Source organism: Scylla paramamosain, unplaced genomic scaffold (assembly GCF_035594125.1).
Source record: "Scylla paramamosain isolate STU-SP2022 unplaced genomic scaffold, ASM3559412v1 Contig76, whole genome shotgun sequence".
Lineage (NCBI taxonomy): Eukaryota > Metazoa > Arthropoda > Malacostraca > Decapoda > Portunidae > Scylla > Scylla paramamosain.
Genome location: NW_026973741.1, coordinates 176,580 through 188,604, shown reverse-complemented (window position 1 = coordinate 188,604; position 12,025 = coordinate 176,580).

The window sequence follows — 12,025 nt, the reverse complement described above, 5'->3', positions numbered from 1 at the left end:
CCAACTTTATAAACACAAAACTGATACAAAACACTTTCTACATAACGAAAAGATGATAATCACTACGAGAATAGCTACGAGCTATCAGTGAGGACATTTTATACACTGTGAGCTACGCTTTGTCAAATTCATAAACTAAAATACGTCAGTTTCCTATAAGAATTTGCAAGATATCACTGCTCTCTCTCTCTCTCTCTCTCTCTCTCTCTCTCTCTCTCTCTCTCTCTCTCTCTCTCTCTCTCTCTCTCTATATATATATATATATATATATATATATATATATATATATATATATATATATATATATATATATATGTTTACTTAGTTATTCACATCATGCCGGGCTAGCTGCCTTCCTCACCAACTGTTTTCTGCGGTAACCATTAATGTCATAATAATTTTATTCAAGCAACTCCTTTGTAGTAGGTAATGAGATGGCCGGCGGACAGTGGGGCTATTTTTCTTCTTTTTCTTCTTTCATTGTTTCTTTCTTATTTCATGTACTTGAGACGGAAAAAGCAGTGCGAATTTGAAAAAGCGAAAAGTGGTAATCATGAACAAAAGCATGAGTAAGCAAGGGCTGGACTGAGCTGAACTGAGGTGAATGCTGTAAACACGAGGAGAATATATGTACTACTACAAGGCGAACGACAAACCTAGACATCAGCGAATGTAAAACTTGAGACTTCAATACGCATTATGTAATCTTGTTCGCACCTTCGGTTGTCTGGGACGTAACCTTCCAAGTATGAATATATCCACCTCGCACAAAAGCCACAGCCATCCATATTCCTGGGTGTTGTATGTGGGCAAAAAATGTAACCTGAAGACTTCTTACTACGAAGGAACTAAACTGATAGATAGATACATTAGATAGATAGATAAATACACACACACACACACACACACACACACGGGGAACAAAAATATAGCAAATTCCAGGAAGTTGGAGTCACTTGGCCAAAAACAAGCTGGTTTGGATTGGCTTGGATTAAGTAAATTGCACGTTTCCCGCATCAGTCACCGAGGCAGGTGGGCAGGCGAGGAGTCTCAATTTGGGAAAGTGGAATATGACGCGGTTTTGAAAGTGAGTGTGCGAAGGAAAGAAAAATGTGACTAAATAAAATCACGAGAACAGTTGCTGTCATGAATGTGGAAATCAGGAGGAGGAAGAGGTGACGGTGGAGGTTGTGGGAATAGTAGTGAAAGAGAATCTCTCTCTCTCTCTCTCTCTCTCTCTCTCTCTCTCTCTCTCTCTCTCTCTCTCTCTCTCTCTCTCTTATTGGCACTAAAGGTGTATTATTACGTGTGACTTTTCAGTATTTAGTTCAAGTAAACCTGATAAAATGATGCAAGATTCTGTAAATTATTTTCGATGGTTTCCTTGGAGTACGTGGTGCAACACATCGTTACTCCTTGCATGTGTTGCTTTACCTTTAGCAATGACTTTGCAATATTTCATCAGATGAAATCTGGGTAAATCATTGACTTTTATATCAACATATGACTGATAATTATCCCAACCTGTTCCATGACAGCCATGCATTTCCGCGACTACTACTACCACGCCTGTTGCTGCTGTTACTTTTACATTGAACATAGCAGTACTATGTACAGTGAATGTATTTATCTATTTGCATTGTGACGCCAATGTGTTCGTAGTAGCCCATCTTTTATCATCAAATTATTAGTTTTTCTTTAGATTTATATGAATGGGCTGTGCACACCATTACTTGTATCTCCCAGCACATTCCACTGATGTACTAGTGGTCTATTTGAAAACAACGAGTATCTCTCCATCTTTCTATCTCCTTTCTTGTTAATGAACATAGATGGCTGATGTGAATACTTTTACGTCATCACTGCAACCACTGTCACTACTGCTATCCCCTCACCGTAACTACTCTCATTATCACTACCACCACCAGCACCACCACCACTTCACTCTTACAACCCCAACACTTAAGCAACTTTCACGCAAGATCTCCGCTGTCTGAGGAGGCTGTGGGGGAGAGAGGTAGACGTGGTAAGCACAAAGAGGAAAAGGAGAAACTGATGTTGGGTCCAGAGAGAGAGAGAGAGAGAGAGAGAGAGAGAGAGAGAGAGAGAGAGAGAGAGAGAGAGAGAGAGAGAGAGAGAGAGAATGTTAATAATGATAGTAACTACAACAAAGATAACACTACTACTGTTGCTAGTATTACTACTACCACTACTACTACTACTATTTCTACCAGTAATAATAATAATAATAATAATAGTAATAATAATAATAATAATAATGATAATAATGGTAATAATAGTAATAATGATAATAATATCTTTCATGGTAATTTGATATTCCACATCTTGAACATCCATTCAATAATAATTTTTCTTTCATAGTCTAATGCCTCAACACTAGTTCCATCCATTTTCAGTTTTCCAGTTCTTGAAAACTAAGAATAGTTTTCATCACTTCCTCTTCTTTCCTCATGTTTACTTGCTGAAGCACCTTGCCACAGCCACCTCCACTTATCATCTCTTTGCATTCAGCAAAATTTCAAAATTTTTTATCTAATTTAATTAATATTCCCTTTCACAAACCTTGTTCTCTCTTACCATCAGGCTACCTAACTCTTCTATCCACGCCTTTCAAGATGCTGTATCTTGTATGAGGCAGCATATTTTTGGGGAAACAATTCAAAAAAATTATTTGATCAGTATCAAACATGCATAACTACAAGAATGTTAATGACATGTCACACTGAGCTGTTCATCTACACTCATCTGCCTTATATATATATATATATATATATATATATATATATATATATATATATATATATATATATATATATATATATATATATATATATATATATATATATATAACAAAGCCATCCTTAACATCCAATAACATCCAATAACAAAGCCATCCTTAAATTTCACCAAGACTGATTCTGAACTCCTATGAAGATATAAACCTGTGCTTAGTTTCAATAGGTGGAAACAATGTGATTTGTTTTACTGATGACAGTTTCATAGTCAAGGTAAGTACCTGGCCCAAAAAATATGCCTTTGATGTGTGTGTGTGTGTGTGTGTGTGTGTGTGCGTGTGTCATTCACCTATTCACCTACAGTCATCTGCTGGTCACCCAGCCAGCCGTTCCCCTACAGAAAGAGCTCAGAACTTGTTCTGTTACTAGTCAGCGACCAATCAATGTGTCAACAGCATATAATAATTACCAGCTTAGTGTGAGGACCATGTGTCAATTGTCTCTCCATTCATCCCTGCATATCTCTATCAATCTATTTCCGACACTACTAGCCCAAACCAAGAATTTGTCTATTATTGGGAGTAAGTATTACTTGGGTTTAACTTAATTTCTTTATCTTGTTATAGGCAATCTTGTTAATTAATTGTTTTACTCTGTTTTTATTAAGAGTCATCCTCTATGTGCTGCAAAGGCCTATAAAAGGTGATTAAAGAAAGAAAAGGGCAAGGAATGGTAGGGAAATGAAAACAACAATATATCATATATTCTGATTATTTACAAGGTCTTCAGGCATCTGCTGTATTTTCTAGTGGATTAGATGGGAAAAAAATAAATAAAAAATACCCTGCATCTAATACAGAACACAGAAGAGGTAGTGAAATATGGTTAAGGGGATATGGGGTGATCTGTGTTCAGAAGTAGTGCGCTGAACACTATTTATCAAAGACTTGGTTCTGTTGTGGCAAAGCAATCATTTGTGTCAGATGATGAATTCCCCCCCTCCCCCTCTCAAAACACAATAAATTTTCTCTTTTTCAAAATCTCCTTATAAAATATGGGTGTGATGTGGAGGTGTATCTAATCCACCAGCAAATACTGCATGCATCCATTGTGCATAAAACCTGAAATTTACAATAATAAAATTCTACAAGAGAAACATGAATGGCAACTTGCCTTGAAATACTCAGCATTGTCCAATTGTAATTATGAAACCTCTATAGCTCCCAACTCTTTAAGCAACTTCTCTTTTTGGTTGAAGTAGTTCTTGTACCATTCAATATGTGCTTGTTTTCGCTCCACAGTTAGATGAGGATTCTTTGAGAGTCCAGTGCAAACCAGCTCCATGAAGTGTCTGATGGGGCCACGTTTTGGGCACCATCCTTCCAAGTGTCTCTCAAGGAAGACATGCTCATGGAATCCCACTTTCATTTCCTCCACCAAACCTGCTGAGATGGAAGGAGAAGGCATTGAGAAATTATTTATGTTTGGTTGTTAATATGAACAAAAAAATACAACAACAGAAAACTGCCAAATGACACACTAATTAAAAGAGCATTTTCTTGAATAATTTGTATAACTATATGAGGCGCGTGGTGACATAAGTGCCAAAGCGCCACCAAGATGGAAAATCACTTTTTTGCTCCATTCCCATCTCCAAACCCTCTACTTTTCAACTGCGTAATCGGCAGTTCAAACCGACAACTGCAATATGGTGGAAAATCCCACTAAAGAGAAGGGTATGTCGCCCGTAGCTTTGCCCGGTTTGGTGGGACCCCTCACGGTCTAGACTAGCGTTCAAAGCGCCATTTTTACTCTTGTCCCACGTTGAAACCTGTTCGTTATCTCCAGTCTAGCTCCCGAGTTTGAAACAGGCGTCCAAAGCGCCATTCGACCATAAGGTCGAGAATCAGGGGGAAGAAAAAGGTAAATTAGCCTTAAGCACCTCTGTTCTGTCGCGACCCCACGGGATGAGGCTGTGTTTAAAGCGCCAATGTTGTGTTTGTGGTGGCGGGAGCGGCGGCGACCAATGGGAACCGCTCTACCGCGCCGCCTGGGCAAAATTGGGCCAATGAGATGCTTGAGTTCATCCCAAATGTCAACCAGCCATACCTTCAGTTCATCATCAGGAAGCAGCAGGAACTGGATAATACTGAAGAAGATGACAGCACTGAGGACGAGGATGAGGACCACCTAGAGTACGACAGTGACAGTGAGGACATTGTAGATGACCCCCAGCCGCTACAGGACGAGGACAACACTGGTGAGTGAGGACGAGTCAGATGACTCGCATCTCTCACAACGTAAGCTTTCATTTAAGACCAAAATGAGCTTTCTATCTTAATCCGTTACGGAGTTATCGCATTCTGAAAGTCGCAAAACTTTGACCGCGTTTTTCTCAGTTTTTTATATTTGGCGCTTTGGCACTTATGTCACCACGCGCCTCATATACTTTACTTAAGGTAGTTAGTGTTGAGATAACTATACCTGCTTCATTATCAGTGGGGAAGGTCCACAGCTTGCCTTGCTAAGTCCACTGTATCATCTCCACAAAGGCATTACTAGGAGGATGCTGCATACTCTGCTCCAGCTCATGTAGGTACAATCTCTCCCATGTGGGCAACACTGATATTGGAGCAGCAGGTCCATGGGTATCTTCTTCCCTTTTCTTAAATATCCCCAAAGGTTGACCTCCAAAGAGATCAACATGAGCCCTGCACATAGAGTGTGGTGTAGAGAAAACACTGTGACCTGGAAAATAACAGTAGTTTATCTAAAATGTATGACGTACAACATGTTGGGCAGCACAAGGCAGCTACATGGAACAGGCCCACCAAAACCTTGGACCAGTAATGTTTCAGTAAAGACACAGAGAAGGTCCATGTTTCCTTGCTCCTTGGAAACAAAATAAGGATAATCATTAAAAACTTAATCCAAAACTTCAAGTCAAAAGACCACAAACTTTTTTTTTATGGGAGTTATGAGGTATTCCCTTAGGACACAGACTAATTATGAGCATCCTTTTCAGTGGATCAAGTCATGAAATACAGCATGTACTGAAATTATCAAAAGAAGGGAGCAGAAAGAGACCATCTTAATTCACATAGCATTAATGTACACCTCTCTCAACAAACCTGAGCACAGATGAATCCCGAGGCTGAATGTAGGGCTTGAGGGCTCGGGGCTGGTCTTTCGGGTCAACGTGGTACCCTTGCCTGACCTCGGTACCAGAAGGAAGGTGACATGGCACTTCCTCCATCCCTGATTGTGGCTTTCTCTCCACCTTCATGCCCACAAACAATTTCACTGCAACAAGAGAAATTATGCACAGCCACTAATGTCAGTGGAGCAAGAAAATTTACCAGATAGGATAAAAGAACTGCCACAAATGTATTTTTATCAAAAAAGGTACTCTGCAATAAGTACATACACTGAAGAAATTCACTGAATACAATAGCGTTGATTACAAAATCTAAAAGTACAAGAATGAGTAAAAAACTGCACAAAATTTGCCAAACATGAATTTGCATAATTCATCTTTTCCAAATTGTTACTTACAGTGATCTGTCTTAATGGGTTGGAGTGTATCAGTTAAGTTTGTTGGAACACTAACACTGCAGTGAAATAGTGTAAAGAGACACATGCATCAGAGCTGTCTTTAGGTTACATCAGTTCTTGGCTGAACACCAGTACTATAATAGCTCATTTATAAGTCTGGTCTACCAGAATATAACTCCATTCAGCCAAAATGTAGGTCAGAATCAAAAAGCTTCGGCAGGCAGGATAATTTTTCCAAAACAAGAGTCGCTGTCTGATGGTTTGACACTGTTGCCACTCTCTACCTCACAAATAAGACAACAATAATGCACAAAGGAAAAGATTCAGTAGTATATGTATCTATGTAAGAAATGTAGACAATGGTTCGTTAACTGAAAGTAGGTGAAGAATGTTTAAGATTCTATATCTTCAATCTCTACTAAGCTGAGACTGAAGATGATGATAATGAGATGATCAGATATAAAGGCAAGAAACAGAATTGCCAGGAAAGATCCAGCAATTATTCACTTATACCACTTATAGTTTGATATGGGTATCATCTTAACTAACTGGTACAAGCTTAAATAAGAATGCAACTACAGAAATTTGGGGTTATCTTACTCACATGATATAAAACTAAAAAGGATAGAAATTGCATAACAACAAAAGTAATGTCACTGCACAAAACTGGGCATACCAGTCTCCATAATAAATAAACACCAAAATGACAATAGAAATTTTCATACATTATCTTCTTTAATCTACTACTACCATAACAAAGGCATCAGGAACATTAACATGAAATCCTGCACAACAAAAGAAGACAAGCATTGCAGCAGTTCCTTGGGCCCTAAAAGAAACTAAACTGTACTGCAATGGTATCAATCCAATCACAAACAGATATCATGGCATCAATGTAGCCAAGAGGCATCAACACTCACCTGAGAGATGGGGCAGTGCCAGTGGTAGTCTCTGAAGAGTGGAGGCGCAAGGTGGACAGAAGCTCAGACTCAGTTTCCTTCACATCCCCACCAAGACTTTTAGCCACTTCTTTGGTTGCTAAAACAAGCTCAGGTTCTGAAAAATTGAGCCCAGATTTCATTATTACTAAAAGAATAGCAGCACACCACTACAACAAATGGTTCTAATCAAATCTTATATTACAGCCTACAATTTTATGATTTCAAACAAGAAAGCTCAAAGTTCCTTAGAACTAGTACAGCATGTTAACACTTCTTTGTTTGTAAGCACAGCATCCACTGCATCTTACTTGTAGATAGTAGTTTTTATTTGTTTACTTCTGTCAACAAATGTAAGGCAGGAACCTATTAAACAAACTATAATAAACATCACACCTGTACCATGGTGAAAGAATAATGTACATGTCTCTAAACACCACCCACTACTTATCACCATGTTTTTTAAATGTCACATGTTTAAGTGTCTAGACCTAAACTAAGACCTAAACTTGTACCAGTTTTGTGTCATAAACAGACATTGACTAAAAATAGATGTTAACTATTGCAGCATCCAAAAATTAACAATATGAATGACAATTAGGTAATAAGAAACCTACAGTAATGAGGGTGACCTTGGTGAACCTGACCTTGGTGAGGACTGTACTTGTGTACAGTCCTCACCAAGGTCAGGCTCTGATACCGGGGATAATTTGCCTTTTCCTGCAGTTTTGGTCTTCTTCCGAGCTTTGGGATGTGACAGCTGCACTTGAGGCTCCACAGGAATGTGGGGTCAGTCTGGAGATTAGGGGACTTTCAATATGATACAAAGATTTTGTACTATTTAAAATGACCACCTGGTGCACCCATCATTCTACAATACTAATAAAACATGAACATACATATTTATATTTGTGAATATTATGAAAACATAACAAGAGACTAGGTTATCAATGCCATCCAGCACTGGCATGTATAGTATTTATTATGTACTAATTACCACATAATGCAAAGTGGAACTTATCAAGCAAAATCTATTAGCAGAATTTACTGTAAGCAGGACTTCAGGAATAGTACTCTCATTGACTTATAATAACAGATTCAGATGTAGATGGTGCAGCAACCACAAGTGGATGATGTAGAAATTACCCATCTGAGAGGAGAATAAAAAACCTTTTTTGAATGATGCAGCATGAAATCTTATGCAAATTGAGCTAACTATGGAGTGGTGGAATGAATGAAAAAATGCACCAAAGTAATCTGGCCAAATAAAAAAGATAAGGCACTATTTAAGTTTTAGAAGAGAGGTATATACATAAGTAAAATTCTAAGCTCACAGTAGGAGATGGAAGCCACTTGGAAGATGGAAGGAGGTAAAGGAGTGCATGCAAAAGTAGTGCAAGGATAAGAAGAGTGAGTGAGCAGGCAAGGAAATAAATGTTTGGATTCATAGAAATGGAAACTTTCTCATCATGACCACCTCCTTAGGCCATTCCCTGAGGATGCTAGGCAGTAGAAGGTAGATAAAGAGATGAATAAATGCTATGTATTCAATCTAATCAAAATCAACAAGAGGCTTTAATGTCAGTTCTGAAAGGTAAATCACCACAATCTATGTAAACATATGTGTTCTCACACTAGCCAAAGATGAAAGATCATGTAGTTTCTTGTGGCTAGATGTCTTCTTGTCTTGTTTCTCTGCAGCAGCTTTCTCTTTTACACTGGACTCATGTTTTAAGACATGTGAGTCAGACTCTCCAGTCTTCTTTCCCTCTGTCCCCTGAAGTGGCTTATGGTCTTCTATCTGGGTTTCCAGATTCTGAGATTTAATTGATTTTTCTTTAGTTTCACCATTCTTGACAGTGGCAGCAGGTCTGGCATCACCACCATGCTCACACAATCTTCTGGTGGCTTTCGGCAAAGTGGTCGAGTCAGGCATACTGGTTGTGCCGCTAACCTAGAGAACCAAATGAAAAAAAAATAATGCTCTTCTTTGTCAGTCCAATAAAAATATATATACATGTAGTGTCCTGGGAGGAAAGTCATACATTCTAAGAAATGAAAGATCAAGTCATTTTTAATTGGGAATATTCTATGGTGAAATGTTTTTAATGCCATGGTTCAGAAGTTACAGGACATTTAAATATGCATGCACATCAGTGGCAAGTTTTTTTTTTTTTTTTATGTAGGAAGGATACTGGCCAAGGGCAACAAAAATCTAATAAAAAAAAATGCCCACTGAAATGTCAGTCCCATAAAAGGGTCAAAGCAGTGGTCAAAAATTGATGGATAAGTGTGTTGAAACCTCCCTCTAGAAGGAATTCAAGTCATAGGAAGGTGGAAATACAGAAGCAGGCAGAAAGTTCCAGAGTTTACCAGAGAAAGGGATGAATGATTGAGAATACTGGTTAACTCTTGCGTTAGAGAGGTGGACAGAATAGGGGTGAGAGAAAGAAGAAAGTCTTGTGCAGCGAGGCCGCAAAAGGAGGGGAGGCATGCAGTTAGCAAGATCAGAAGAGCAGTTGGCATGAAAATAGTGGTAGAAGACAGCTAGATATGCAACATTGCGGCGGTGAGAGAGGGGCTGAAGACAGTCAGTTAGAGGAGAGGAGTTGATGAGACGAAAAGCTTTTGATTCCACCCTGTCTAGAAGAGCAGTATGAGTGGAACCCCCCCAGACATGTGAAGCATACTCCATACATGGACGGATAAGGCCCTTGTACAGAGTTAGCAGCTGGGGAGGTGAGAAAAACTGGCAGAGACGTCTCAGAACACCTAACTTCATAGAAGCTGTTTTAGCTAGAGATGAGATGTGAAGTTTCCAGTTCAGAATATAAGTAAAGGACAGACGGAGGATGTTCAGTGTAGAAGAGGGGGACAGTTGAGTGTCATTGAAGAAGAGGGGATAGTTGTCTGGAAGGTTGTGTTGAGTTGATAGATGGAGGAATTGAGTTTTTGAGGCATTGAACAATACCAAGTTTGCTCTGCCCCAATCAGAAATTTTAGAAAGATCAGAAGTCAGGCGTTCTGTGGCTTCCCTGCGTGATATGTTTACCTCCTGAAGGGTTGGACGTCTATGAAAAGACGTGGAAAAGTGCAGGGTGGTATCATCAGCGTAGGAGTGGATAGGACAAGAAGTTTGGTTTAGAAGATCATTAATGAATAATAAGAAGAGAGTGGGTGACAGGAAAGAACCCAGAGGAACACCACTGTTAATAGATTTAGGAGAAGAATAGTGACCGTCTACCACAGCAGCAATAGAACGGTCAGAAAGGAAATTTGAGATGAAGTTACAGAGAGAAGGATAGAAACCGTAGGAGGGTAGTTTGGAAATCAAAGCTTTGTGCCAGACTCTATCAAAGGCTTTTGAGATGTCCAAGGCAACAGCAAAAGTTTCACCAAAATCTCTAAAAGAGGATGACCAAGACTCAGTAAGGAAAGCCAGAAGATCACCAGTAGAGCGGCCTTGACGGAACCCATACTGGCGATCAGATAGAAGGTTGTGAAGTGATAGATGTTTAAGAATCTTCCTGTTGAGGATAGATTCAAAAACTTTAGATAAGCAGGAAATTAAAGCAATAGGACGGTAGTTTGAGGGATTAGAGCGGTCACCCTTTTTAGGAACAGGTTGAATGTAGGCAAACTTCCAGAAAGAAGGAAAGGTAGATGTTGACAGACAGAGCTGAAAGAGTTTGACTAGGCAAGGTGCAAGCACAGAGGCACAGTTTCGGAGAACAATAGGAGGGACCCCATCAGGTCCATAAGCCTTCTGAGGGTTTAGGCCAGCGAGGGCATGGAAAACATCATTGCGAAAAATTTTAATACGTGGCATGAAGTAGTCAGAGGGTGGAGGAGAGGGAGGAACAAGCCCAGAATCCTCCAAGGTAGAGTTTTTAGCAAAGGTTTGAGCAAAGAGTTCAGCTTTAGAAATAGATGTGATAGCAGTGGTGCCATCTGGTTGAAGTAGAGGAGGGAAAGAAGAAGAAGCAAAGTTATTGGAGATATTTTTGGCTAGATGCCAGAAATCACGAGGGGAGTTAGATCTTGAAAGGTTTTGACATTTTCTGTTAATGAAGGAGTTTTTGGCTAGTTGGAGAACAGACTTGGCATGGTTCTGGGCAGAAATATAAAGTGCATGAGATTCTGGTGATGGAAGGCTTAAGTACCTTTTGTGGGCCACCTCTCTATCATGTATAGCACGAGAACAAGCTGTGTTAAACCAAGGTTTAGAAGGTTTAGGACGAGAAAAAGAGTGAGGAATGTACGCCTCCATGCCAGACACTATCACCTCTGTTATGCGCTCAGCACACAAAGACGGGTCTCTGACACGGAAGCAGTAGTCATTTCAAGGAAAATCAGCAAAATACCTCCTCAGGTCCCCCCAACTAGCAGAGGCAAAACGCCAGAGGCACCTTCGCTTAGGGGGATCCTGAGGAGGGATTGGAGTGATAGGGCAAGATAAAGATATGAGATTGAGATCGGAGGAGCCCAACGGAGAAGAAAGGGTGACAGCATAAGCAGAAGGATTAGAGGTCAGGAAAAGGTCAAGACGGTCAGGAATACGAGTAGGGTGTTGCACCAATTGCTCTAGGTCATGGAGGATAGCAAAGTTGTAGGCTAGTTCACCAGGATGGTCAGTGAAGGGGGAGGAAAGCCAAAGCTGGTGGTGAACATTGAAGTCTCCAAGAATGGAGATCTCTGCAAAAGGGAAGAGGGTCAGAATGTGCTCCACTTTGGAAGTTAAGTAGTCAAAGAATTTCTTATAGTCAGAGGGGTTAG